Source organism: Rhinoraja longicauda, chromosome 29 (assembly GCF_053455715.1).
Source record: "Rhinoraja longicauda isolate Sanriku21f chromosome 29, sRhiLon1.1, whole genome shotgun sequence".
In the NCBI taxonomy this organism is placed as follows: domain Eukaryota; kingdom Metazoa; phylum Chordata; class Chondrichthyes; order Rajiformes; family Arhynchobatidae; genus Rhinoraja; species Rhinoraja longicauda.
This window is the reverse complement of record NC_135981.1, coordinates 17,918,149-17,945,928: the sequence shown is the minus strand read 5'-3', so window position 1 is coordinate 17,945,928 and position 27,780 is coordinate 17,918,149. Positions and strand designations below refer to the sequence as shown.

General features: G+C 44.0%; 1 protein-coding gene across 9 annotated transcripts in view; it reads left to right on the top strand.

Annotated features, from left to right (window-relative positions):
• The window catches only part of mpp2b (MAGUK p55 scaffold protein 2b), a 466,432-nt gene that overhangs the window by 267,813 nt on the left and 170,839 nt on the right, over window positions 1-27,780 (top strand). Inside the window, exon 1 of one of the 9 annotated variants that reach the window (XM_078424668.1) lies at window positions 11,879-12,301. The exons of the other annotated variants lie outside the window; for them this stretch is intronic. The gene's annotated coding sequence lies outside the window, so the exon portion shown is untranslated. Of the gene's footprint in view, window positions 1-11,878; window positions 12,302-27,780 lie in introns of those variants that run through there. 9 annotated transcript variants of the gene reach the window in all.

The window sequence follows — 27,780 nt, the reverse complement described above, 5'->3', positions numbered from 1 at the left end:
CTCTTAAATATAGCCAATGAACTGGCCTCAACTACCTTCTGTGGCAAAGAATTCCACAGATTCACCACTCTCTGAGTGAAAAAAACTTTCTCATCTCGGTCCTAAAAGACTTCCCCCTTATCCTTAAACTGTGACCCCTTGTTCTGGACTTCCCCAACATTGGGAACAATCTTCCTGCATCTAGCCTGTCCAACCCCTTAAGAATTTTGTAAGTTTCTATAAGATCCCCCCTCAATCTGCTTTCCTGTTCTTGCCACCAAAATGGATAACCTCACATTTATCCACATGATACTGCATCTGCCATGCATTTGCCCACTCACCTAACCTATCCAAGTCACATTGCAGCCTGCTAGCATCCTCCTCACAGCTAACACTGCCCCTCAGCTTCGTGTCATCCGCAAACTTGGAGAAAGTGAAAAGATTTTTGTTGCTTGCTATCCAGTCAGCAGAAAGGCCATACATGATTGCAATCAAGCTGTCAACAGTATGCAGATACAGCATGAAGAGGATAATGCGCAGTGCAAGGTAAAGTCCGATTAAAGTCCGATTCATGGCGGGTGCAATAGAAGTTGTTCATGGAACACAGCCAGACTTCTGAGGTTATTTCTCCTAGTGAGTGGAGTGCACATAATATACCAGTCGGTTGCTTTTGGTCAGTCTATCATTTTAACAGAGAGAGTGAATGCGTGCTAAATACCTCCTCTTGGAATGGTTTTGGGTCTTGAGCACAGTATCATTGTCGCTCTAGGTTAATGGGCAGCAGCGACCACTGGTGCATTTGCACCCTGTTTAACAAAGGGTCTTTCACATAGTTAAATAAACACGCTCCAATTTTACAATTTAAGAAACCTGTTGAGCCATGGATCTGGTAATTAGGTGGCATGGCATTCTGCTTACTTTGGGCTGCATAATCCAGTTCTTAGGAAAAAAATAAATGTAATGAATTACTATGGCCTTAGTGCGTGGATCAGGAGGCTTGAAATGTTAATTCTGGGATTCGCTCACTGTTTATCATAGACAATCATAGTGCATGAGTAGGCCATTCGGCCCTTCGAGCCAGCACCGCCATTCAATGTGATCATGGCTAATCATTCACAATCAGTACCCCGTTTCTGCCTTCTCCCCATACCCCCTGACTCCGCTATCTAGCTCTCTCTTGAATGCATTCTGAGAACTGGCCTCCACTGCCTTCTGAGGCAGAGAATTCCACAGATTTACAACTCTCTGACTGTAAAAGTTTTTTCTCATCTCCGTTCTAAATGGCCTACCCCTTATTCTTAAACTGTGGCCCCTGGTTCTGGACTCCCCCAACATTGGGAACATGTTTCCTGCCTCCAAACGTGTCTATTCCCTTAATAATCTTATATGTTTCAATAAGATCCCCTCTCATCCTTCTAAATTCCAGCGTACACAAGCCTTACTCTGCCTCTATGCTTTACTCTTCCATGTGCCTATCTTAAAGCCTCTTCAATGTCACTATTGTTGCCTCCACCACCACCAGAGGCAATGCGTTCCAGGCTCCCACCACTCCTTGTGTAAAATAAACTTTTTCCCGCTCATCTCCATTAAACCTTCCCTCCCTCACCGTATAGCCATGTCCTCTAGCGTTGGACATTTTCTTCCTGGGGAAAAGTTTCTGACTGGAAATCCTATCTATGATTCTCATATAGACAATAGACAATAGACAATAGGTGCAGGAGTAGGCCATTCGGCCCTTCGAGTCAGCACCGCCATTCAATGTGATCATGGCTGATCATTCTCAATCAGTACCCCGTTCCTGCTTTCTCCCCATACCCCCTGACTCCTCTATCCTTAAGAGCTCTATCTAGCTCTCTCTTGAATGTATTCAGAGAATTGGCCTCCACTGCCCTCTGAGGCAGAGAATTCCACAGATTCACAACTCTCTGACTAAAAAAGTTTTTCCTCATCTCTGTTCTAAATGGCCTACCCCTTATTCTTAAACTGTGGCCCCTGGTTCTGGACTCCTCCAACATTGGGAACATGTTTCCTGCCTCTAACATGTCCAACCCCTTAATAATCTTATACGTTTCGATAAGATCCCCTCTCATCCTTCTAAATTCCAGTGTATACAAACCTAGTCGCTCCAGTCTTTCAACATATGACAGTCCCGCCATTCCGGGAATTAACCTAGTAAACCTACGCTGCACGCCCTCAATAGCATAATTTGATATACATTTAATTTAAAGGTATAGCTTGGAAACAGGCCCTTTGGCCCAACATATCTGCACCAGCCGTCGATCACCTGTTCACACGTGGTCAATGTTTACCCACTTTCTCATCCACTCCCTACACACTGGGGACAATTTAGAGAGGCCAATTAATCTACAAACCTGCTTATCTTCGAGATGTGGTAGAAGACCCGAGCATCTGGAGGAGACTCTTGTACTTGAGGTTGGCTTGATTGTATTTATGTATGGTATGATGAAGGGTCTCGACCTGAAACGTCACCCATTCCTTCTCTTCAGAGACACTGGCTGCCCCGTTGAGTTACTCCAGCGTCTTGTGTCGATCTTGTGTATAGTATTATCTGCAATGATTGGATGGCTTGTTAAACAAAGCTTTTCACTGTTTCTTCATACACGTGAAACTAACAAACCTAAACCTGAACCTCGGTGCACCTGTTGTGTAAAAGACAGTGGACCTGGAGGTGTCCACTCAGCGCTATAGAGCACGTGTCCTAATGCCACCCCCAGGATCTTGGCCCGCTTTGGAATGGGCCAGTCACTCCAGCCGCTCACAGTAGGGTGAGACCTGGAGACACAAGCAACTCCAGATGCTGGAATCTTGAGCAAAACACATCATGCTGGAAGAACTCGAGCAGAGTCAGGCAGTATCTGTGGAAGGAATGGAGAGACGATGGTTCGGGTCGGGACCCTTCTTTAGAGTGATTGGAGTAGGGGACGAAAGAGCTGGCAAAGAGAGTTGGGGGGGGGCAGGACAAAGCCTGGCAAGTGATAGGTGGATACAGGTGAAGTGGCAGATGGGTGGAGTAAGTGACAAAGGTTAGACGTGAAAAAGCAAAGATACTAGAGGAACAAGGTGGACCACTCCGTTGAAATCGCCTATACTGGTGTAGTACGCAAAGGAGCCATTTTAGTAGGCAAAACCCGCCGTTCGTGATGCCACTCTCAGTGTAATCAGTGTTTTGGGGGAACAGTATGTGTGATGATACCATTAAAATGCAGAATATATCTCATCTATCAATTCACAGATTTTTGTTATTTTTCTTTTAAAATGTCTTTGCAAGTTTCTGCCTACTAAAATGGTGTCATGATGTACTACGGTTTTTAGTGTCGAGTGGTCTATCTTGTTGTTCTAGTATCTTTGTAAAAAAGAGACAAATGGGTGTCAGGTAAGGTGAAGTATGTTGCGATCTGCGTCTTCATGATGTTAGGGAGAATTCAACTCTCTTTCAGTTAATTAACTACTGCCCCTCAAATGATGCCTCGTGTAGCACCCACTGTACGCGCCAGTCCGACCCCATGCAAGCTCGTAACCCTTGCACGTTCTAATTCCCCATTCAGTGATCACCCAGAGACCCCTCCCCATATCCCTTGATTCCATTAGACAGCATCTCAGGAGAGCACGGATAGATGATGTTTTGGGTCGGGACCCTTCTATCAGACTGTTTGCACATTCCATGATAACGGTGTGGAAATCCTCCAGTTTCCCCAACATCCATTAAGTGTGCGGGTTGGGAGATTAATCGGCCACCGTTAATCAGAAGGGCAGAGAGGAAACCCATTACCACAGTCACAGGGGGCACGTGCAAATTCCACGCACAGATGGACTGGAGCTCTGGATGGGAACAGTGCTGCCTGGGACGAATAAACACGTTGTTGCTTCATTTAAATTCCCATGATACGCTATCCCCCCCCCCCTCCCCACCACTACAGGGAATAAGATCGAAGCTATTGGACTAAATTATAGGTCACAAAGAGACCAGTGGAATCATATATTAAAACGTCGAGTGCAATTTGCTTTAAGTTGATGCTCACGAAGCTGGGCTTGAGGTCCAATTTGGCCACACCTTGGTCAGATGGTTAAGGAAAGTTGCAGCATAGATGCTTTATCAGCGAGGTGCAGGTGAGATGTTAAAGAATGCACCAGTTTGAAAGATGGAAACATGCCTGTTTGCTCGCCGAGTCCACACCGACCATTTTGTTCGCACTAGTTCTACGTTGTTCCACTTTCTCATCCACTCCCCACACACTCGGGGCCATTTACAGAGGACGATTAACTTACAAACCCACACGTCTTTGGGATGTGGAAGGAAACCAGAGCACCTGGAAGAAACCCTCGCAGTTACAGGGAGACAATACCACTCCACACAGAAGGCAGATTATTATCTGAGTGGTGTCAGATTAGGAAAAGGGGAGGTGCAACAAGACCTGGGTGGCCTTGTACATCAGTCACTGAAAGTAAGCGTGCAGGTACAACAGACAGTGAAGAAAGCTAATGGCATGTTGGCCTTCATTGCGAGAGGATTTGAGTTTAAGAGCAAGGAGGTCCTACTGCAGTTGTACAGGGCCCTGGTGAGACCATACCTGGAGTATTGTGTGCAGTTTTGGTCTCCTAATTTGAGAAGGACATTCTTGCTATTGAGGGAGTGCAGCATAGGTTCACCAGGTTAATTGCTGGGATGGTGGGACTGAGATATGATGAAAGAATGGGCTGACTGGGCTTGTAATTACTGGAATTTAGAAGGATGAGAGGGGATCTTATAGCAACATATAAAATTCTTAAGGGAGTCCAGAACCAGGGGTCATAGTTTAAGAATAAGGGGTAGGCCATTTAGGACTGAGATGAGGAAAAACTTTTTCACCCAGAGTGTGAATCTGTGGAATTCTCTGCCACAGAAGGCAGTGGAGGCCAATTCACTGGATGTTTTCAAGAGAGAGTTAGATTTAGCTCTCTGGGCTGACAGAATCTAGGACTCCAAAGACGTACAGGTATGTAGGTTAATTGGCTGGGTAAATGTAAAAATTGTCCCTAGTGGGTGTAGGATAGTGTTAATGTACGGGGATCGTTGGGCGGCACGGACTTGGTGGGCCGAAAAGGCCTGTTTCCGGCTGTATATATATGATATGATATGATATGATATGGGGGAAAAGCAGGAATGGCGTACTGATTTTGGATGATCACGTGAGTATTTGGCATTGTAAGACAGACACTATGCTGCTTGCATCAAGTGGTTCCAGATAGGCAATAGATCTGCTTTGTGAACTCTTTTTCATTAGCAGCATTGGAGGGAAGCATAGGCTGGAATTAATGCATTAGTCAAAATTAATCCAGTACATCAGTTTGAAGCAAAAATTATATTTAGATATTTATACTAAGTTACGAAGGCACATATTCCGTGATTGCGTAAGAATTTAGTGAACTGTATTATATGAAGGTGGAAGGAAATGGGGGTTGTTGATCTAATGGCCACAGTTTGAATGATTTTACTTCCCACACACGAGTGGAACAGAGGCTGTTGGAAAATCTACTTACTGACCATTGCTGTGAGAATTGCCCCACAATGCTCCATATATAGAAATTAATGACACCTGAAATAAATTCAATCATTATTGAGATCAACATTGCGGCTTTATTTACTGATTGTGCTCTTTTTAATTATTTAGACTTTTGGCAATCTATTTTGCTTATGCAGAAACTCTATTGTTGTGCAGACGTGCAGATTAGTGTGAGATTGTGTTTTTATGGTGTTGTTTATTACCAGACTTTTAATACTAGGACATGAAGAAACCAATGCCTCATGCGTTGCACACAAATATGATTGATTAGGCCTTAAATAGATGTATTTGCATAATATGTGTTCCTAATAACTGAACAGGAATGCTTTAACACGTACAGTGTTTTCCAAATAATAAATCCCACGTGATAGAGCTGACTTATTCTATACCCTGGATCTGGGCCTGCCCTTTAATCAACTATGGTTCACAAACATTCTAAGTACATAAGAAGCTATTTCCACAGAGACTGTTTACATTGGCGCCAGCTTAGCAGTCTCGTTTTGCAGGTTTTTTTCCACACTTCCATCAGAATTAAATACCTTGAGATGCTGCTGCTGATTATTTCTGAAGGTGAGTAGTAGGTTTGAGGATTTGTTAACTTTAAAGAGGATCGATTGACTTTAAAGATTTTGTCCCATAATTGCGTTTCCATTAACTTGATGACGAGCTTCGTGGAATTGAATTGAATTGAATTGAATTGAATAGGTTTATTGGCCAAGTATGTATACATCCAAGGAATGTGCCTCGGTGCTCCGCTCGCAAGTAGCAACACGAACATACAGTAAACAATTAAGAATAAAGCACAAAACATTAAGAATAAAACGTTGTAGTTTAAATATGTGAATTAAATAAAATACCAGACCAAAGAGGACGACAGACTTTTGGTTATTGAGTAGAGCAACAACTCGTGGAAAAAAAGCTGTTTTTATGTCTGGCTGTGGCGGCTTTGACAGTCCGGAGTCGCCTTCCGGAGGGAAGTGCTTCAAAGTGTTTGTGGCCAGGGTGAGAGGGGTCAGAGATGATCTTGTAGGACGTAGGATGCCATCACTATCTGATGATAGATTACATTATTGTCACTTCTTTTCATTTGGCGCACTTTATTCTGAAGATCCATTTAGTGCCACGATATGCCATTTAGTGTCAAGAGCTAGATAGAGCTCTTAAGGATAGCGGAGTCAGGGGGTATGGGGAGAAGGCAGGAACGGGGTACTGATTGAGAATGATCAGCCATGATCACATTGAATGGCGGTGCTGGCTCGAAGGGCCGAATGGCCTCCTCCTGCACCTATTGTCTATTGCTATTGATATCTGCTTTCGACATACAGGCTGTAATGTGAAACCTCCAGTGAGTTACATTTTTTTTAGTTTAATTGAGAGCCGCACAACAGTGTATTCAATGTTGCTTTCAACCCAAGGCAGGGAATTTGCTCCCAGAAATCAACAGCAAATATCAGTGCATGAACTTGCTCTAATGCTGGAGTCATAAAGTCTTAGAGCTGTACAGCACAGAGACAAACCCTTCGCTTCAACTGTCCCATGCTGACAAGGCTGGCAAATTGGGCTAGTTGCATTTGGCCCTTATCCCTCTCTACCTTTCTTATCCTTATGCCTGTCCAAATGTCTTTTGAAAGTCACAATGGTATCTGCTTCTATAGCTTCCTCTGGCAGCTCATGCCAGATACTGACGACCATCTGAGTGAAAAAGGTACCCCTGTTAAATCTCTCCCTTCTCCACATAAGCCAATGCCATCCACTTTTTGAATCCTCTACCTTGGGATAAAGGCTGGGAGTGTTCACTTTATCCATGCCCCTCATGATAGATACTCTCCAAAGTAAAGTGTCCCAGCCTGTCCCAATAACTCAAGCCCAAAAGCCTGGTCAACCTCTTCTGCACCTTTTCCAACTTAATGACAGTCTGAAGAAGGGTTTCGACCCGAAACGTCACCCATTTCTTCTCTCCAGAGATGCTGCCTGTCCTGCTGAGTTACTCCAGCATTTTGTGTCTACCTTCTGTTTAAACCAGCATCTGGAGTTCTTTCCTACACATTAATAACCTCCTTCCTGTCGGTGGGGGCCTCAACTATACACAGGTGTGGTATCACCAACAACTTGTACAACTGCATCCGAATGCGTCGCCTTTTATCCGAGCTATCAACTTTTTAATGTTTAAATGTTCTGATATTCATAAAGTACTGGGTTCAGTGTTCTCCTTCAATCCAAGAACACACTTTAAATGGTAAATATCAGCCGTAAATATTTGGGGACATGTTAGAAACAGATGCATCCATGGAAAACAGAGGGTCAATCGCAAAATGGTGATTTAATCAAGATCCTGAAAAGGAAACATATTGACGAAGCAGAAGTAATTTGTCAAAAACTGGACGATTGTTGATTATCTCTAATCCACCCATAACGGTATATAATATATATGCTAACATTTATTTATTTTTGTTATGCTTCAGGATGGAGTAATGATAGAGGACCTTTCAGTGCACTGACTGATTTATTGGACCTCTTAGCGATCAGGCTACTTCAGATGCATGGGGGAATAAGAACGCACCTTCCTTCCAATAAACCAGTAATTTCTTTCTGGTATTCAGATAAGGATTATGCATTGGTCAGACATTAGCTTTGTGGTTTTTGACATCCGATTCATAAATTGGAATGTTATTTTACTTCATTATTCTTTTGTCATCAATACGTTTACATAGCTGAGCATAATATTACACTGAAAGCAAAACTTGCAATAATGCAATGTCTCATTTCGTTCCCATTGCAAATATTTCGAAGTGCTTCATACACAGTGAACGATTTTTGAAGTTGCCTATTCCCATGCTTGTGAAATGCACTTGGCATTTTGGTTTGGAATAAAAACAGAAATTATGGAAATACTCAGCAGTCAGGCAGTAACTGTGAAAGTGGAGAGAAAGTTAACATATCACATTGGTAGCTTTGCACCAGATCTTTACTTTACACCAGATCTTTGCTCTCATTTGTTTTAGTTTGGTTTATCTATTATAGACACAAAAAGCTGGAGTAACTCAGCGGGACAGGCAGCATCTCTGGAGAGAAGGAATGGGTGACGTTTCGGGTCGAGACCCTTCTTCAGACTGGTTAGGGATAAGGGAAACGAGAGATATAGACGATGATGTGGAGAGATAAAGAACAATGAATGAAAGAGATGCAAAAAAGTAACGATGATAAAGGAAACAGGCCATTGTTAGCTGTTTGTCGGGTGAAAACGAGAAGCTAGTGCGACTTGGGTGGGGGAGGGATAGAGAGAGAGGGAATGCAGGGGCTACCTGGGGAAGGTACCTGGGGAGGGGGTGGTTTGGGTGAGAAGGGATGAGTTAACCAGGGAGTTGTGGAGGGAACCACCCCCTCCCCAGGTACCTTCCCCAGCAACCGCAGAAGATGCAAAACCTGTCGCTATACCCAGATCTCCCAGCCCTTCCGAATTTGGCGGAAAGTTTCCGCTTTCTTATTTCATTTCCACGATTCCGATTTCACCTCACATTTTTCCGCAAAACACATACCTCGCCGCTCGCCCTGCCTCTCGCCCCGCCCCTCGCCTCACCTCGCCACTGGCCTCACCCGGCCTCGCCACTGGCCCCGACACCTCACTGCTGGCCTCACCTCGCCTCTGGCCCCGACTCGCCTTGCCACTGGGCTCGCCTCGCTGTGTAGCGCGAGTCCCGTTGATGTTGAGAGGGGATGGGGTGTGGGGGAGGGGGGCAGGGGAATGGGGAGTGGGGGTCAGGGGTTGGAGGAGGGTGGGAGGGGGGTTGGGGTGGGGGTGGGAGGGGAGTGGGGGAGGATGGGTGGGGGAGGAGGGGAGGGGGAGTGGAGATGGGGGGAAAGGTGGGGAGGGTGGGAGAGGGGGGTAGGTGGGGCAGGAGCCGGGGGGGAAAGGTGGAGGGGAGTACGGGGGTAGTCTGGAGTGGGGGTAGAGTGGGAGTGTGGGGGAGAGGGGTGGGGGTGGGTGGGGATAGTGAGGAGGAGTGGGGGGGACATGGACTGTTGTAATTTGCTGTTGAAGACCACTGGATCAAGTTTGTCTTCAATGGGGTTAGGTATGTGCATTTTTAAATGAAACTCTTTCTTCATAACTTAGTCATACATTTTGTGTAAGGAAAAAGCAAAATAGATAAAACAAAACAAAACAATTTTTTCTTTGTGTTGTAAAAAGTATTTCGGTTCAATAACCTTTCTGTAAATAGTAGAATATACTCATGATAGGCCTGACATTGTACATGTAGTTCAAGAACTACAGACTTGGAAATAATAGTCGTTTTTCACACATGAATGTAGCACAACGCGTGCATATATTTTTTTGCTGAAAAGTTGCATTACGCGCCATATTATGAATTTTGATGTAAAATTCTGAATTTTGGACATCAAAATTCTGAATTTGTAAAATCAAATGATGGGAGGTCTGTATACCTCCTCCCTCGACTATGTCCAGAGACCCCGACAGTCCTTTCAGGTTAGGCGGAGGTTCACCTGCACCTCCTCCAACCTCATCCACTGTATCAAGATGTGGGCTCTTATACATTGGCAAGACCAAACACAGACTGGGCGATCGTTTTGCGGAACACCTTCGCTCAGCCTGCCTGAACCTACCTGATCTCCCGGTTGCTGGACACTTCAATTCCCTTTCCCATTCCTACACAGACCTTTCTATCCTAGGTCTCTTCCATTGTCAGAGTGAGGCTAAACGTAAATTGGAGGAACAGCATCTCATATTTCGCTTTGGCAGCTTACAGCCCAGTGGTATGAATATTGATTTCTCTCACTTCAGGTAACCCCAGCATTCCCTCCCTCTCCATCTCTCCCCCACCCAAGTTGCACCAGCTTCTCGTTTTCACCCTACAAACAGCTAACAATGGCCTGTTTCCTTTATCATCGTTACTTTTTTGCATCTCTTTTATTCATTGTTCTTATCTCTCCACATCATCGTCTATATCTCTCGTTTCCCTTATCCCCAACCAATATGGTCTCGACCCAAAACTTCTCTCCAGAGATGCTGCCTGTCCCGCTGAGTTACTCCAGCTTTTTGTGTCTCTCCTCGGTTTAAACCAGCATCTGCAGTTCCTTCCTACTCATTTGGTTTCTCTATTGTTGTCTGCACAGAGATGGAGTGAAATGCTTGACCGCATGCTGAACCTGACGACAAGAGATCCTCTTCTGGAACAGCACGCAGGGTGCCGGCACGTTCTGGTGCCATCTTGCAACTTTCAAGTCTCTGAAAAGTCCGATCTTGGTCCAAAGAGATAATTAAAGCCCCCTCTCTCTTTCCAGTGCCCCCCACACCCTACCCTGGTGTGCACACATTTCTGCACTACAGGATCGAACCTGGGTCTCTGGCACTGTTAGGCAGCAACTCTACCTCTACACCACTGTGCCAGAAAATCTTACTTGCTGCGGCTTAACAGGCCTATAAATTCAATAATGCACAGTTACATTTATAACAATCAATAATACAATAAATTAATGATGAAGGTATTTATTCACAGAATGTTGGAGTAACTCAGCAGGTCAGGCAGCATCTCGGGAGAGAAGGAATGGGTGACGTTTCGGGTCGAGACCCTTCTTCAGACTGTGATACTAATAATATTGCAAAATTGAAGTCCATAGTACAACCTGAGATCGCATTTGGCATAGATGTTGTGGAGTGAAGGGCCCGTTCCTGTGCTATGCTGCTCTATGTTCTATGAACGCATTGCTAGTTGTAAGCGTTTGCTGAGAGCTAATTGCCAGCTCCATTTCCAAACCCACTGTGGTGACTATGCTGCAAGAGTGCCTAAAAACCTAAAGCACGATGAATCCACCGGAGATTGTGAAAGGCACTGTCTAAATGTGAGTCTTCTTTTCTAGCTAGCAAGTAATGCAGCTGAACATGTTCACGGGACTGCTGGGAATGTATTGCCATTGAGGGGCGGCAATGGAGAGAAACATAATCACTGGTTGAATCATTTGGTGTCCAGATGAAGGTTTTTGTGCAGCATTACGAACATGGGATGCTGCTAGCTAGCTAGATGTACCAGATAAAAAGCCAGCCTCCAAATGTAAAATTATCATAGTTATGCCAACCCACCTAAGTGGCCAGTTGTTGAGGGGCGTTCATGGACCAGTAATTACCCTGCCACAATGTAAGAAGCAGACTCTGTTATCTTCCACTTGGACCCACGGAAAATCACTGCCAGGGAAAACGGATAGGAATTAAAACGTCACTAATTCACACGGAGGTTTGAAATTCTAAGGGTTGTTTAAGCTGTGAGAGAAAATGTACGATTATAGTGTTGCTTTCAGGGCTGTGGAGGTGGGCAACTAGTGTAACCACACAGAGTGGAGGTCAGGTAGTTGATATCAATTACATCAGCCGACAGTGACACCTCCCCATTGAAGACTCTGGCCAATTCAAATTGTGTGTGTGGATTAAAGCAGGGCTTGGAATACTTAGCTGGACAGAAGCCACTGAGAGGGACTGTAGGCATATTAAACTGCTCAGTCAAACATAAAACCTGTCAGATTCTCTTCTCGTTGAAGAACTCGGTAACGGCCAGCTGGCGTGCAGCTTGCTTGACCTCTCGAAGAAGAGAGAGAGAGAGGGCCATGAGACTCTGCTCCTTTACCACAGAGAGCGGAGGCAGAAAGACATTTCTGAGCTTGGGGAGCTAATGGTCAGCCTCATAGAGCCTCCTCACAAGAGGGTTCTTTAGCATCTACTGGAGGGACAGACTCAAGTCAAAGCAAAGGAGGTAAGATTCTCGTCATGAATGAGCTACTGGAATCATTATTATCAACACAGTGTCTGTTGTAATGAGGATTTAGTTGTTGTTTTCAAATGCATAGTATAACCCAGGCTGATACGTTGTTGACAGTGCACAGCAGCACTGCTTGTTGAACTGCATATTCGATGGAATTATATTGGAATACAAGCTTTGTTGCAACTCTGTACGCTTTGCTAGATTCTCTGAAATATTTGTAGCTTATTCGTTTCCTGTGTACTTTGGCTTAGCCCGTTTTGAAATGGTGAAACAATGAGAGGAGAGGAACAATGTAGAACTGTTAGTGCAGGGCAATTTCTGCTGCAGAAGCTAATGCCAAGTGTCAAGTCCAGGCACAGAGTAAGGCGAGCATTAAACTTCTCCTGTCACCAGCAGTACAGAGAGTAAGATATTTTACCTTGCCACTTCTCCGAACGAGAAAAACAAGTCTTTGCTAGGTTACACTAACACCCTGAGTGAGCAGAAACGATTTGCATTTCAATCAGTTTGGCTGATTAAAGATTTATTTAATTAAAGATGGAGTGGCTGTTTTGAACTTTACTTTCTGCTGGCACAAAAAAAACCTTTGAGTTTCTGCACTGTATTTACTGCCCGGTGATTTCCCAGCAGTGGAAATCAGTGCAGCTGCACACATGTTCACATCGTCGTTTACAAGCTTGCATCTCTGCTGTTTAAAAAGCTAAACCATTTAGAATAAACCTTGAAACGAAGAGTGGGCCATAGAAATTGACCACATCGCGTGACACCCTCTATTCTATTCCATTGGAAGTTTTATCCTCAGATTTTTATTAGTCGAGGAGTCTGTTATGTGAAGCCTACCTGAAACGAACGTACTGCACAAAACCCTTATAAGGAGCAGGTTTTGTGGAAAGTAGGATCGAAAAATAAACAAGAATTGGAATAGCTGAGCGAAAGTTGGATAATGTGTTCTCGTAGAATGTAGACCAGTACAGCACACGGACAGGGCCACAATGTCCGTGCGAAACATAACGCCAAGTTAAACTAATCTTCTCTGCCTACACGACATCCATATCCTTCCATTCCCTGCATATCCATGTGACTGTCTAATAGCCTCTTAAATGCCACTATCGTATCTGCCTTCACCACCATCCCTTTCCATCAACTCCTCTTGGGGAATATCTTTGACTTTCTATATATTATCTAATGAACACAGCACGATTAGTACCCGGGGGCATCTTTGGAAGATGTGCCCACATCTCGACCCAGTGAAGGTGCCACCGTGCAGGTTTGCTAATTGATTCCACAGTGTCTCACTTCTACTTCAGTGTTCTACCAGTGTGTCGGGTAACAAGAATGAATTGACTGGATAGCACGCAAATAAATCTTTACACGTGACAGAAATAAACCAATGACGATTACTTTGAAGACCAGCAGTTGAAGATGATAAAGAAAAATGAAACAGGTACCTACCTGTTTCATTTTTCTTGGAGGGCGAGAAGGAGAGAGAGAAAGGGAGAAGTCAAAAAGGGTTGCTTGAAATTGTTAAATTCATTATTGAATCCTAATGGTTATTCCTTTCCCAGATGAAAGATGTATATTGGGCATTGTTGGGGCAATATGGGAGGCTAAAGTCAAAGAGATCACAGTGGGATCTGACCTCAGCCTCCCACGTTGGGGCAGAGAATTAGGACCAGGAGACTGGAAGCTGATGGACACCCTTGCATGTTGAGTGAGTGAAATGCACTGAACTGGAAGAGTAAATTATTGTTCACTTGGAAGGAGTGTATAGATCCCTAGTTCCCCTAGCTTTTGGGAAAATAAGAGATGAGAAGAAAGGGCTAGTGTTGCATCTCCTATGGATGCGTGCAGAATGCTTTGAGTGGAGGAGTGATTGCTTTGGATAAAAGAGTGGGCCAGGATAACACAGGGGTTTGATCTCTCTTGAAGGCTGCAAAAAGGGGATGTTGTACCTGATGGTAGGATCCTGCTGGAATTAACAGAGAAACGCTGTTCGACCTGCTGAGTATTTTCAGCATTTTCTGTTCCCATCTCAAATTTCCAGACGTCCAGTATTTAGCACAATATTTTGTTGTCTGGAATAATAAGTTCTTAATAACAATTGGGAAACCTTTACAGACAGTGTTGGGCATGACATCTCGAGGAAGAGTTATTTTTCAACAACATTAGCTGGCAGAGGAGGTAGTTGAGTCATAACGATGCGACACGACACGATACGGTCAAACTTTACTTATCCCAGGAGGGAAATTGATCTGCCAACAGTCATGAAAACGCACAATACGTGAAACATGAAATTAAAGTGAAGATTGGAAAGGATTGGGGATGTGCAAAGATTGGGGAGGGGGGAGGGGTCAGTCTCAGTCTACTCCACAAAAGCAGGGGAAGGCCATAAGGAATAGTAGAATTAGGCCATTTGGCCCACCTAGTCTACTCCCCCTTTCAACCATGGCTAATCTATCTCTCTCTCCGAACCCCATTCTCCTGCCTTCTCCCCAGAACCTCTGACACCTGGACTAATCAAGAATCTATCTATCTCTGCCGTAAACATATCCACTGACTGCCTCTACAGCCTTTTGTGGCAAAGAATTCCACAGATTCACCACTCAAAAAATCTCTCATCTCCATCCTAAAAGAATGTCCTTTAATTCTGAGGCTATGACCTCTAGTCCTAGACTCTCCCACTAGTGGAAGCATCGTCTCCACATCCAATCTATCCAAGCCTTTCACTATTCTGTATGACAATCCCAACTTTTAAGAAACAGTTCGACAGGTACATGGATATGACAGGTGTGGAGGGATATGGGGCAAGGGCAGGCAGGTGGAACTAGTGTAGTTGGGACATGTTGGCCGGTGTGGGCAAGTTGGGCCAAAGGCCCTGTTTCCACGCTGTATGACATAAAATACTGCAGTAACTCTGGCGAAAAAGGTAGACGATGTTTTGGGTCGTGAATGATGGTTATCTCTTTAATCCTGGTACAGAGATCTATTTTTGTGAACGTTAAATCTGAATTTTTAGTTGGATATTTAAGGGAGAGATTAATATGCTTCTTAGCTTCACTGAATAGTTTTCCTGCAAACCTTTGAAACAATGATGTATGTGTTAGATGAGGAAGCTGATAGACTGCCTTTATACATGACAGGTGTAAAACATGGTGTGGCTTCTCATGGTACATTAGAAAGTTTTAGTCTGGTTTTACTTTAGTTCAGAAATATAGCGCAGAAACAGGCCCTTCTTCCCATTGAGTCCATGCCGACCAGCGATACCCGCACACTAATTGTATCCCACACACACTAGGGACACTTTACAATTTTACCAAGCCACTTAATCCCAACAAACCTGTAGGTCTTTGGAGTGTGACAGGTAACCGGAGCACCCAGAGAAAACCCACGCAGGTCATGGGGAGAACGTACAAACTCTATACCAACAAGAGTCAAGAGCGTTTTATTATCATATGTTCCAGATAGAACAATGAAATTCGTACTTGCTGCAGTACAACAGATTATGTTAACATAGCACACTGTAAACAATATGATAAACGAGAGAGGGAAAAAAAGTTTATTGTGTATCCTCACAAGTACACTCACACACGCGCACACACACACACACACACACACATATGTATATGTATATACATATATATGTACCCAGAATCAGGATCGAACCCGGGTCTCTTGCGCTATAAGACAGCAACTTTACCGCTGCGCCACCATTTCCCCCCCCATGCCACCGTGCCGAGTTTTAGTGAGATCACAGTACATAGCAAATGTTTGAAGGTACATTGTTTAATCTGGTATTGATGCAAATCAACAGTAGAAAATCTGTTAGAAGTGATTGAAGGCATGGTCCAAGATGTGGCCAACTGAGTTGAAAATCAATTGTTTTCTTTCCATTTCCAAACATCATATTCTCCGCTCCATTTCTGACTCTAAAAATCATAAGTGCTAATTTATTTTATTCTCACCCCATTAAGTGCAATTGATCTGTTTACATTTAATGCACCATGTCAATGTATGGTGACTGCATGGGTGTCAGCAATATTATGATGTCATGCAACAAAACCAACATCGCACGATCCACAGTATTTCAAACATTTGTTTTGAATAGAATATTTTGGCTATTGTGTGTACAGGTTTCCAATATGTTCCATTAGCTTTCAAGAACAGATCAAGATTTTTTACAAAATTAGAAATAAAGTGCTGGAGTAACTCAGCAGGTCAGGAGGGGAGGGTACTAGACCAATGCAATGGGTCCACCCTTTTCTAGTTGACACTAACTTTCTGAACAAAGTGTTTAAGTGTTTCTCTGTCATTTTGTTTTCAAGTAAGTTGCATTAGTTGCCTCTGTGGAAATCTTGTGTCACAAGCGACAGCAAAATGGTTAATTCCCTTCTGTATTCACACAGTGTGGCATGCCAGTGAATGAATGCATTGAACAGCAAGGTGGTAGCACTAGGATTGGTGCCCACACGGTTGCATATCCAAGTGCAGCGGCATCTTTCGATGGCGCAGATGATGTTTTGCAGAAACCACTGAGATTTTTTTCTGTTTGCAAGGGAACAATGCTTCCTTTAACTTGGCTCTGGTCGATTATCCAGTTAAAAATGATGGACCCATTCCTGAGGTCATCTGTTGCCGGCCCTGTTTTGTTCTGGCCTTCTCTATCTTTTAGTCAGAAGAAGGGTTCCGATCCGAAATGTTGCCTATTCCTTTTCTCCCGAGATGCTGCCTGATGCCGTGTTTCTCCAACATTTTGAATCTATCCTTGGTGTAAACCAACATCTGCAGTTCCTTCCGACACATAAAAATGGTGGAATCTGACCGAGTTTGATAGACAAAGAATCGTATGTTCTAATAAATATTTGGAGGCAAAAGAATATCTTCCACAGCGTGTCGCTTTAATCTTTGGAGTGATCACTGTCATTGTGATTATTCACGGATTAAAGATCGCCAGGAGACTATAATCAGTTAAGATTATTCTTGTTGCTGTAGACTGATTGAATAATTGATATTCATGCTTCTTAAGCTTGTGATATCTTGTGTTGTTCCTCTCCCTCTCACTCCAGCATCCCCTCATCCCTGTGCAGATGCAGTTTAGGAACTGGAATGTATTGCCCGCTAGGCTGCCCTCCGTGTGAATGCCATGAAAAGTATCTATCAAAATAACAGGGAGACAAAAGAAACGGCAGATGCTGAAATCCTGAGTAAAAAACAAAGTGCTCGAAGAACTGAGGGTCAGGCAGCATCTGCGGAGGGAATGGGCAGACGACGGTTTGGGTTGGGGCCTTTCTTCCGATTGATAAAGATATATGGAGGGATATATGGGCCAAATGTAGGCCCACAATGCCAACTTGGTCGGCACAGAAAAGGTGGGCCGAAGGGCCCGTTTCCCTGCTGTACAGCTCTATGACTTAAATTAAATCCTTTCAATCTTTATGTAGAAACAAAGAACGGCAGATGTTGGTTTATACCAAAGATAGACACAAAATGCAGGAGTAACTCAGTGTGTTAGGCAGCATGATCCATTGAGTTACTCCTGCACTTTGTGTCTAACCTTTCAATCTTTCACCAGTTAAACAACATATTCAGATTTCCTTTTATATCAACAAAGATGATGACTTCAGGTTTTGTCCATATCTTTTCCCATTTCTCATGTCCTTGCTCATTTACTCAGCAGATTGACACAAAATGCTGGAAAAACTCAGTGGGTCAGGCAGCATCACTGAAGAAAAGGAATGGGTGACGTTTTGGGTCAAGACCCTTCAGACTGAGAGTCTGGGGGGGGGGGAGGGAAACTAGAAGTGCCTCCCCCCCACTCTCCCCTGACTCTGTCCGAAGAAGGGCCTCAACCTGAAACGTCACCTATTCCTTTTCTCCAGAGGTGCTGCCTGACCCATTGAGTTACTCCAGCATTTTGTGTCTATCTTCAGTGTAAACCAGCATCTGCAGTTCCTCCCTGCCCGTTTACTCAGTCTGACTCTTTTTTTCCTCCAAAGCCTCTCTGGACCTCTTCTCCCAACTTGTAATGCAATTCCAGCATTCTCTGTGGTTTAGTTTAGTTTGGAGAAACAGCGCGGAAACAGCCCCTTTGGTCCAGATAGTCTACGCCGACCAGCGATCCCGCTACATTAAGGCCGTCCTACACTCGCGAGGGACAATTACAATTTTACCCCAAGCCAATTAACCTACAAACCTATACATTTTTGGAAACCGGAAGCAAACCGGAGAACTCAGGAGAAATCCCACGCAGGTCACAGGGAGAACGTACAAACTCTGTGCAGACAAGTAGTCAGGATCAAACCCGAGTCCCTGGCGCTGCAAGGCATCAATTCTCCCGCTGCACCACTGTGCCGCCCAAACTGTCAGTGGGCCTGCTGCCTTGAATCATCAGTAGAATAGGAGACGTCACCCAGTGCTGATCGTGATGAGCTGGAAGCTGTGGCCGACGACTGATGTGAATAATGTCTTTGGCTTCGGATAGGAATGTGCCACAATAACAGCCAATGCTTTTGCATCAGAAACATGGCCACAGAATCATACATCACCCAACAACATTAGTCAGTTTTAGCCATTACACCTACAGCAGGCTCTGCCTTTTCACAATCGGCTTATTTAATCATCAACGGGAACACAGTGCCTTAAATGGCCTGACCACAGTCTCAAAGCTGCCGGTCATCTTCAGAGAAGATATCAGTCAACCAGGCGACTGTAAATGTCACATTAAAGGAAAAAAAAACAATAAAACTAACAATAGGTCGCAGTTAAAGTTCACGATGTGGTGGCCAGGGTTTTCCAAAGAAAGTCTGCGGAAATGGGAATTGTTTTTTTCATTCAAAGCACATTGGGTAAGAGGATCTGTTTGAGGACTCTCAGATTATGCAAGGTTTTGAAACGGTAAATCGTGAAGGATTGTTTGATAAATAGCTGAACATGGGGATTATCGTGAGGGGGGAGTTAAAATAACTGAATGCACGCTGGGGATTATCTGACCGTCTAACGCTCTCACGTTAGTCGCTGGGTTTGATTTGCCTGCGGGGGAGTTGAGCTGCCTGCCATGTCCCGATGTGCAAGCTTGGTTGATGAGCTCCATGCCTTGAAGGAAAAGGCTGAAAATAACCCCAGAGGATTTAACCTAATTTGAGAGAGAATTTGATCTGCGTATATATATATATATATAGATATATAGATATATAGATATATAGATATATAGATATATAGATATATAGATATATATAAAAAGAAGAGTACGAAGGGATCGGAGAGGAAAATGTGATGAAAGGAGATGGTTCAAACTGAGAGCCCAATTAAGTGCAGTCGGGCGCAGTCTGCCGAGAGATGGCCTCTTGCGATTCTCTGATGATGTGACATAGGTTAGATTTTACATTGAGATTCTGCAAGCTGTCTCTGAAGCCATCGGATAACATCTGTTAGACGTGATTTTTTTTTTTAACAACACCAGTTTAGTCCCAACAGTGGAAAATGCAAATGAAGCTGGAACCTTCAGATTTCACTAATGGTTCCTCATGCGTGTTTCAAGATCATTTCGTTATGATTTCTAACAGCGTAATGTTACCCTTCTTTCATTTCAAACACTGACTCTTTCTAGACCCATGCAGCCTCTCTCCATTATTTTATTCTTGCTCTAGCTTCCTGTTTTTTTTCCTGCATTACAGTTGGCAATTCACTTAGCGTTGCCTGGAACATTTATTAAATCCAGTGTATGAGAACAATGTTATTCGCTGCATTTGCAAATTAAGATTCTATTATTAGAACAATTATGAGAAGCATAGATAAGGTAGACAATCAGAACCTTTTCCCCAGCGTGGAAATCCCAAAGGCTAGAGAGCATAGCTTTAAGGTGAGAGGGGCAAAGTTTAAAGGAGACTAGACCAAGTGGACCCGTTGGGCCCAAATCTCTCCTGCATTGGTGCAGCACCCTCTCCTTCCCCACACACCCCCTCCCCCTCCCTCTCCCCTTCCCCTCCCCCCTCCCCTTCCCTCCCTCCCCCTCCCTATTCCCCCCCTCCCCCCCACTCCATCCCCCTCAATCCTCCTTATCCTTCCCCTCCCCCCGCCCTCCCTAGGAGATAGATTTAAACTTTAAAATGTGAATAGAATAACAAAAAATATAACACCGATTTCAATTAAACTTCTTCCATTCGCACCAAAGGGACGACGGTGAGCAAGGTGGGCTTAAAATTGTCGCGCTACCGTTTGCCGTTTTGGCTGTAGTTCAGGAACAAACAAACAAACAAACAAATGAGAGCTTTAGTATATAGATGTGTGGGGGCAAGCTATTTACACAGGGGATGCTTGGTGCTTGGAGCATGCTGCCGGGGGTGGTGGTGGAGGCAGCTATGACAGTGGTGTATCGGAGGCTTTTAGATGGACACATGGCTATGCAAGAAATAGAGGCATATGGATCATATGCAGGCAGAGGAGAAATGTTTAACTAGGCTTTATGTTTGGCACGGATATTGTGAGCTGAAGGGCCTGATCCTGTACTGTGGCATTTTATGTTCGATGAAAATAGTTTAATACACACTTATCACAATGACCTGGTTAGAACTGTTATACAAATGCAAAATGCAGTGAATGCAAGCTTTAGTTTTCATACGTCGTCACTTGTATCACTCTTGCTTTCACTGTCCGATTCCACTATACTTGGCGACTGTAAGCATGGTGTGCATTACAGTACAGGATGGGTCACAGATAATTATTTCAAATGTCTAAAGGGTTGTCCACATGGAATATGGAAGCCATACGAATATAATCAATTTCAGGGACACTTCTGCAAAGTTTACATTGTGTAATGTTTGCATAACTCGTGTAGAAACCTCCAACTTTTTATAAATCAGCAGGCACATGCTTTTATTTCCATTAATGTGCCTTAATTCATCAGTAGGTTTATGTTATCTTACCGTGCAAATTAATTAACTGCAGTGGTTAATGTGTGTAGGCAAATAAGTACACATAAAACACAAGTACATATTAAACATAATGGCTAAAAAGTATGTTTTTAATTGAGCAATACCTGATCAACCATCTCCTGTTACTTTTCTGTCGATTCCTAACCCATAAGAGCAGAATTAGGCCATTCGGCCCATCGAGTGTACTCTATCATTCAATCATGGCTAGGTATCACAAAAAGCTGGGGTAATTCAGCGGGTCAGGCAGCATCTCAGGAGAGAAGGAATGGGTGACGTTTCGGGTCGAGACCTGAAACGTCACCCATTCCTTCTCTCCTGAGATGCTGCCTGACCCGCTGAGTTACTCCAGCTTTTTGTGATACCTTTGATTTGTACCAGCATCTGCAGTTATTTTCCTATTCAATCATGGCTGATCTATCATTCCCTGTCAACCCCATTCTCCCGCCTTCTCCCTATAACCCTTGACACCCTTACTAATCAAGAATCTGTCAATCTCCGCCTTAAAATTACCCATTGACTTGGCCTCCACAGCCGTCTGTGCCAATGAATTCCACAGATTCACCAACCTCTGGCTAAATAAATTCCCCCTCACCTCCTTTCTATAGATGCGTCCTACACATGTTAGTTTATTCGCAAAGGTGTGTCAGGTGATGCAATAGAAGTGCATCAATATCATATTCCGTCCCATTGAGGAACGATGTGAATAGTTTGGGTGTTAAATTGGAGAAGCAGTTGGTTAAACAGATCAAAATACCTTGAACAGCCCAGGTTCGATTGCACTAAGTTAAAAGGAATAAGAAAGCCAAGAGGAGGGAGTGCTTCTCAGGTACACATTAGGTAAATTAGTATTATAGTAACATTATACTTTACACCTCCCTCCTCCACAATTCAACAGTTTAAACAAAAAGTCCGGGAACAATGATCCTGCCATATTAACCGATAGTAAATCAAATTTCCAAGTAGGGTACTTTCATACTGGAGTTAAGAGTGAGGATCAAGGGAATAGTTTTGATGCTTTTTCATTGAAGGCACAGGAACTGAATGTATGTTAGTTATTCATTCAGGTAAGGCAAAAAAGGCAAGTCTGACCTTGTTTGATCTTCATCCGATATCCATGCAAACTTTCACAGGCACCATTGGGATCGTTGATTCTTACCAGGGACGGAACACAGATCAGTTGTAGACACAAGAAACTCCAGCTGCTGGAACTTTGAGCAGGAGGAACTCAGTGGATCGGGCAGCATCTGTGGAGGGAATCGCAATGTAGTTTCTCAGCGACCAGCATGGGTGGATTCAGTTGATTTCATTCAACGGAAGATGAGCAGGGAAACTTGTACAATTTGTGGAGGAAGGAACTGCAGATGCTGGTTAAACCGAAGATAGACACAAAAAGCTGGAGTAACTCAGTGGATAGACGATAGGTGCAGGAATAGGCCATTCGGCCCTTCGAGCCATTCAATGTGATCATGGCTGATCATCCACAATCAGTACCCCGTTCCTGCCCTCTCCCCATACCCCCTGACTCCGCTATCATTAAGAGCTCTATCTAAATCTCTCAAAAGCATCCAATGAATTGGCCTCCACTGCCTTCTGAGGCATAGAATTCCACAGACAGTATCTCTAGAGAAAAGGAATGGGTGACGTTATTCTTCAGAATAACTCAAACTTGTACAATTTGTTTGGCTCATCGACAGAAAGGCCCGTTAAGACAGAGTGGTCTCTCTCTTCAACTTAAGATGATTTCCCTCAGTCACCCCCCTGTGTGCCTGTTATTTTAATTACCTCCTTGCATTTGAAGCTGCTCCATTAATCTGTTTGAGCGCATGTGTAGCTTACTTCCCACGTCGTAACTGATGTCCGAGATTGGCTCGAGCTGCCAAATTGCAGTAGATTTTGAAGAGCATTCATTCATATCGCACCTTTAAGGAGGTTGGAAGTAACTCAAATAGCAGGAACTCAAAGGTGACGATTACATGATTACTTCCTCTGCCACACGTTGGTGGGGCAGAGAGAGAGAGATGAATTACATTAATGTGTGGCTGAGAAGGTGATTCGGGAGGAAGTTAGGTTTGTGGGGCATTGGGACTGGTTCCTGGTAACAGATGTCCAGGATTGGCTTGAGCTGCCGAACTCTAGTACGTTGACGGGGCTTTCATTTATATAGCAACTTTAAGGAGGTTAGAAGTCAGTCAAATGGCAGAACCTCAAAGTTGGAGTGAAGTAGGGGGATGGGAATAAACAACGATTTGGAGACTCCAGCAACTCTAATTCTGAATAACTTCAAACCGCACATATATATTAACAAACCAGGAGGTGTTTCTGGAGTGCATTTCTAATGGCTAATTGCTTTAGTAACTTGAGTTGCCATCTGGAGAGCAGGCTCTACTAGGTTGGGGATGAAAAAAACCCAATACAAAGTCTTAGATAGACACAAAATGCTGGAGTAACTCGGCGTGTCAGACAGCATCTCTGACCAGCTGAAAAGGAATAGGTCACGTTTTGGGTCGAGACCCTTCTTTTGTGGGTAAGAGAGACTGTAACATGATAGAAATCTTCATTAACATGGAGAGTGTGAAAATTGATTCTGAGGCGAGGCTCCTGAATCTAAATAAATGCTAAAGGTATGAAGTACTAGTTGCTTTTGATAAATTGAAGAACATTACTTTGAGGTTTGACACTGGATGGGGAGCTTGTAAAGATCAGGCTGTATTTAAAAATACTAAATCCCCAGGGCCCCATTATCTTCAGCTAAAAGTCCCTAAGGAATTCATCCTAGAAATAGTGGATGTATTTGTGGGCATTTCCAACCTTGTTTAGAATCTGGATCAGTTCCAATTGATTGGAGTGTAGCTAATGGAACTGCAATAGTTGAGAACGGGAGGAAAGAGAAAGCAGAGAATTATTAGACTGGTTAGCCTGACATTGGTGGTGAGGGAATTGTTAGATACTAGACAAAGTGGACCCATTGGGCCCAAACCTCCACTGCATTGGTGCAGCACCCTGTCCTCCCGTCCTCCCCTCTCTCCTCAATCTCCCCTCCCTTCTCCACCACTCCCCCCTCCCTCCTCCCTCCTTCCCCCCCTCCTTTTAAACTTTAAAATGTGAATAACTTTAAAAATATAACACCGATTTCAATAAAACTACTTGCATTATCACTAAAGTGACAATGGTGAGTAAGGTGGGCCTAAAATTGTCGTGCTATCGTGTACCATTTTGGCTGAAGTTCAGTCACAAACAAGATAACAAATGAGAGTTTTAGTATATAGATAATAGATGTAATGGCAGAGCACTTAGAGAGGAGTACACACAAAATGCTGGAGTAACTCAGCGGGACAGGCAGCATCTCTGGAGAGAAGGAATGGGTGAGTGTCGGGTCGAGACCCTTCTTAGCGAGGAGTGTCAAGAATAGGTTAAAATTAAAATCAATATGCATTTGTGAAAGAACAATTATGTTTGACACATCGACTGGGATTTTTTTTGACAATGTAACGTGCAGAATAGATGAGGCAGAACCAGTGGATATTGGGGTCTTTGGATTTTCAGAAAGCTTTTGGTAAGATCCATTGTAAGAGATTTGCATGCTCAATACACGTATAGTATTGATGTGGATAGAGAACAGATAAGGAGCAAAGAGTAGGGATAAGTGGGTGTTTGTCCACGTGTTAGGCAGTGACCAGTGCAGTAACACAGGGATCAGCAATGGCAGCTTTGCTGGTCGCGATATTGATTCATAATTTTCTTACACTCCAAATTAGAGTGAGAAAATAACTGCAGATGCTAGTACAAATCGAAGGTATTTATTCACAAAATGCTGGAGTAACTCAGCAGGTCAGGCAGCATCTCAGGAGAGAAGGAATGGGTGACGTTTCGGGTCGAGACCCTTCTTCAGACTGATGTCAGGGGGGTGGGACAAAGGAAGGATATAGGTGGAGACAGGAAGATAGAGGGAGAACTGGGAAGGGGGAGGCAATAGATGAGGTTGGAGGAGGTTTCCCTGCAACCGCAGGAGATGCAACACCTGTCCCTTTACCTCCCCCCTCAACTCCATCCAAGGACCCAAACAGTCTTTCCATGTGAGACAGAGGTTCACCTACACCTCCTCCAACCTCATCTATTGTATCCGCTGCTCTAGATGTCAACTTCTTTACATCGGCGCAACCAAATGCAGGCTCGGCGATCGTTTCGCTCAACACCTTCGCTCAGTCCGCCTTAACCAACCTGATCTCCCGGTGGCCGAGCACTTCAACTCCCCCTCCCACTCCCAGTCTGACCTTTCTGTCATGGCCTCCTCCAGTGCCATAGTGAGGCCCACCGGAAATTGGAGGAACAGCACCTCATATTTCGCTTGGGCGGCTTGCAGCCCAGCGGTATGACATTGACTTTTCCAACTTTAGATATTTCCTCTGTCTCTCTCTTCCCCTCCCCCTTCCCAGTTCTCCCTCTATCTTCCTGTCTCCACCTATATCCTTCCTTTGTCCCGCCCCCCCTGACATCAGTCTGAAGAAGGGTCTCGACCCGAAACGTCACCCATTCCTTCTCTCCTGAGATGCTGCCTGACCTGCTGAGTTACTCCAGCATTTTGTGAATGAATACCTTTGATTCATAATTTGGATGTTATTAAATATTAAATGTAATATTTTCAAGTTTACAGATGACGAACTGGCTGGGGGATGATTGGGCCTTGAGAAGAACCCAGAGAAATTCCAGCTTGATTTGAACAGCTTCAATGAATGGTGGATGTAGTACAATGTGAAGTTATTCAATACAGTGGCAATTCAGGAAGGCAGTCATTAACTGCACAGTGAGAGCTTGAGAAAAGTTCAGGTGGAATGCGGCTGGGCAGGCAATATTTTCCATTGCAGATCCAGTGTCAAACATCAGAGAAAAGACGTACATGAAGTTTGAAAATGCATTCCTCCAGATTCACAGCCAATTTCCTCCCAGCTTTTATCAGGCAACTGAACCGTCCTCTCACCAGCTAGAGTGCGGTCCTGACCTCCCATCTACCTCATCGCAGTCCTTTCAGCTATCTTTAATCGTGCTTTTTTCGTCTTTACCTTGCGCTAAATAGTATTCCCTTGATCCTGTATTTGTACATTGTGGGCGGCTTGATTGCAATCATGTATAGTCACGCAGTCTTTTCATTGACTGGAGAGCACGCAACAAAAAAAGCTTTCAACTGGACCTTGGTACACATGACAATAATAAACTAAGCTAAACTAAACCGTGGTAATTTTCACCAATCTACCATGGCCAACTCACCATATGCCTCTTACCAGGCACTGAAGGGGAGCATGCAGGTGTAGTGGATGATTAATAGCAAGAGGATGTTTATAAAGGAGTGGGGATGTCTTGCTGCAGTTCTACTGAGTGTCAGTATGAGCAACTACCCAATGTAATTTTGTGGACCAGTCCATTGGGGACTGGGCCAATATGCAGAATCTGCTGAGCACGGCAAGTCTAGGACCAGAGGGCAGAGCATCAGAATAAAAGGACGTGCCTTTTGTTACTTGTACTGAGGTACAGCAAAAAGCTTTTTGTTGCATGCTATCCAGTCAGCAAAAAGACTATACATGATTACAATCAAGCCACCAAACTGTACAGATACTAGGTAAAGTGTATGACGTTTAGTGCACGGAAACATCGGATCAACGATAGTTCGAAGGTCTCCAATGAGGTAGATGTGAGGGCTCGAACACTCTAGCTGGTGAGAGGATTGGAGGTATTATCTGATCTGATAACGGAATCAAGGGATAAGGTGAGAAAGCGGGGACAGGGTACTGATTTAGGATGATCAGCCATGACCATATTGTGGCTCGAAGGGCTGAATGGCCGGCCTACCCCTGCACCTATTTTCTATATTTCTGATTGGATAGCATGCTGAACTAAACTTTTCACTGTACCGCTGCATACATGACAAGAATAAACAAAACTCAATCCAGACTCCCCAATGCCTTTCATTGTCTACAAAGCACATGACAGGAGCAATTGATCCTGGGCTCCATTGATTCCCACAGTTGCTCTATTTGATTAGGCTCAGTATTGCCTCATGACCTCTGGTGGTCCCACTGTGGGACCCTGAAATATTACGTCAATGTCCATGAAAGTTTGCCATGTTTTCATAATGCCGTGGTCAGCTCAACAATCTCACTGTCTCTGACCCAGGGAGTTAGGCCCAGGGATATCAACGCAGTATATTGTTGTACTTCGTGGTCCGGTACCTGTTGTACCTTTAGTGACTCTGGACGGACCACAAGTACACGTGTACAAAAGGTTACAATGCTGGAGCTCAACTCCAGGCTGTTTACTCCGTGGTCATCTGGATCCAGAGTGACCGCCTAATCACACCCAGGCATACACAGGCATACACAGGCATACAAAGTAGTCCTTGGATACACAAAGTAGTCCCAGCAATATCACAACATATATTAGTTTCTCTTATGTCATAGTGAGGGGCAGTACTTGATCCATGCTTTCAATGGGCATAAAATTAAAGTCTGGCAATTGGCAAATTGTTGAAAATACGTCTTTTGATTGCTTGAA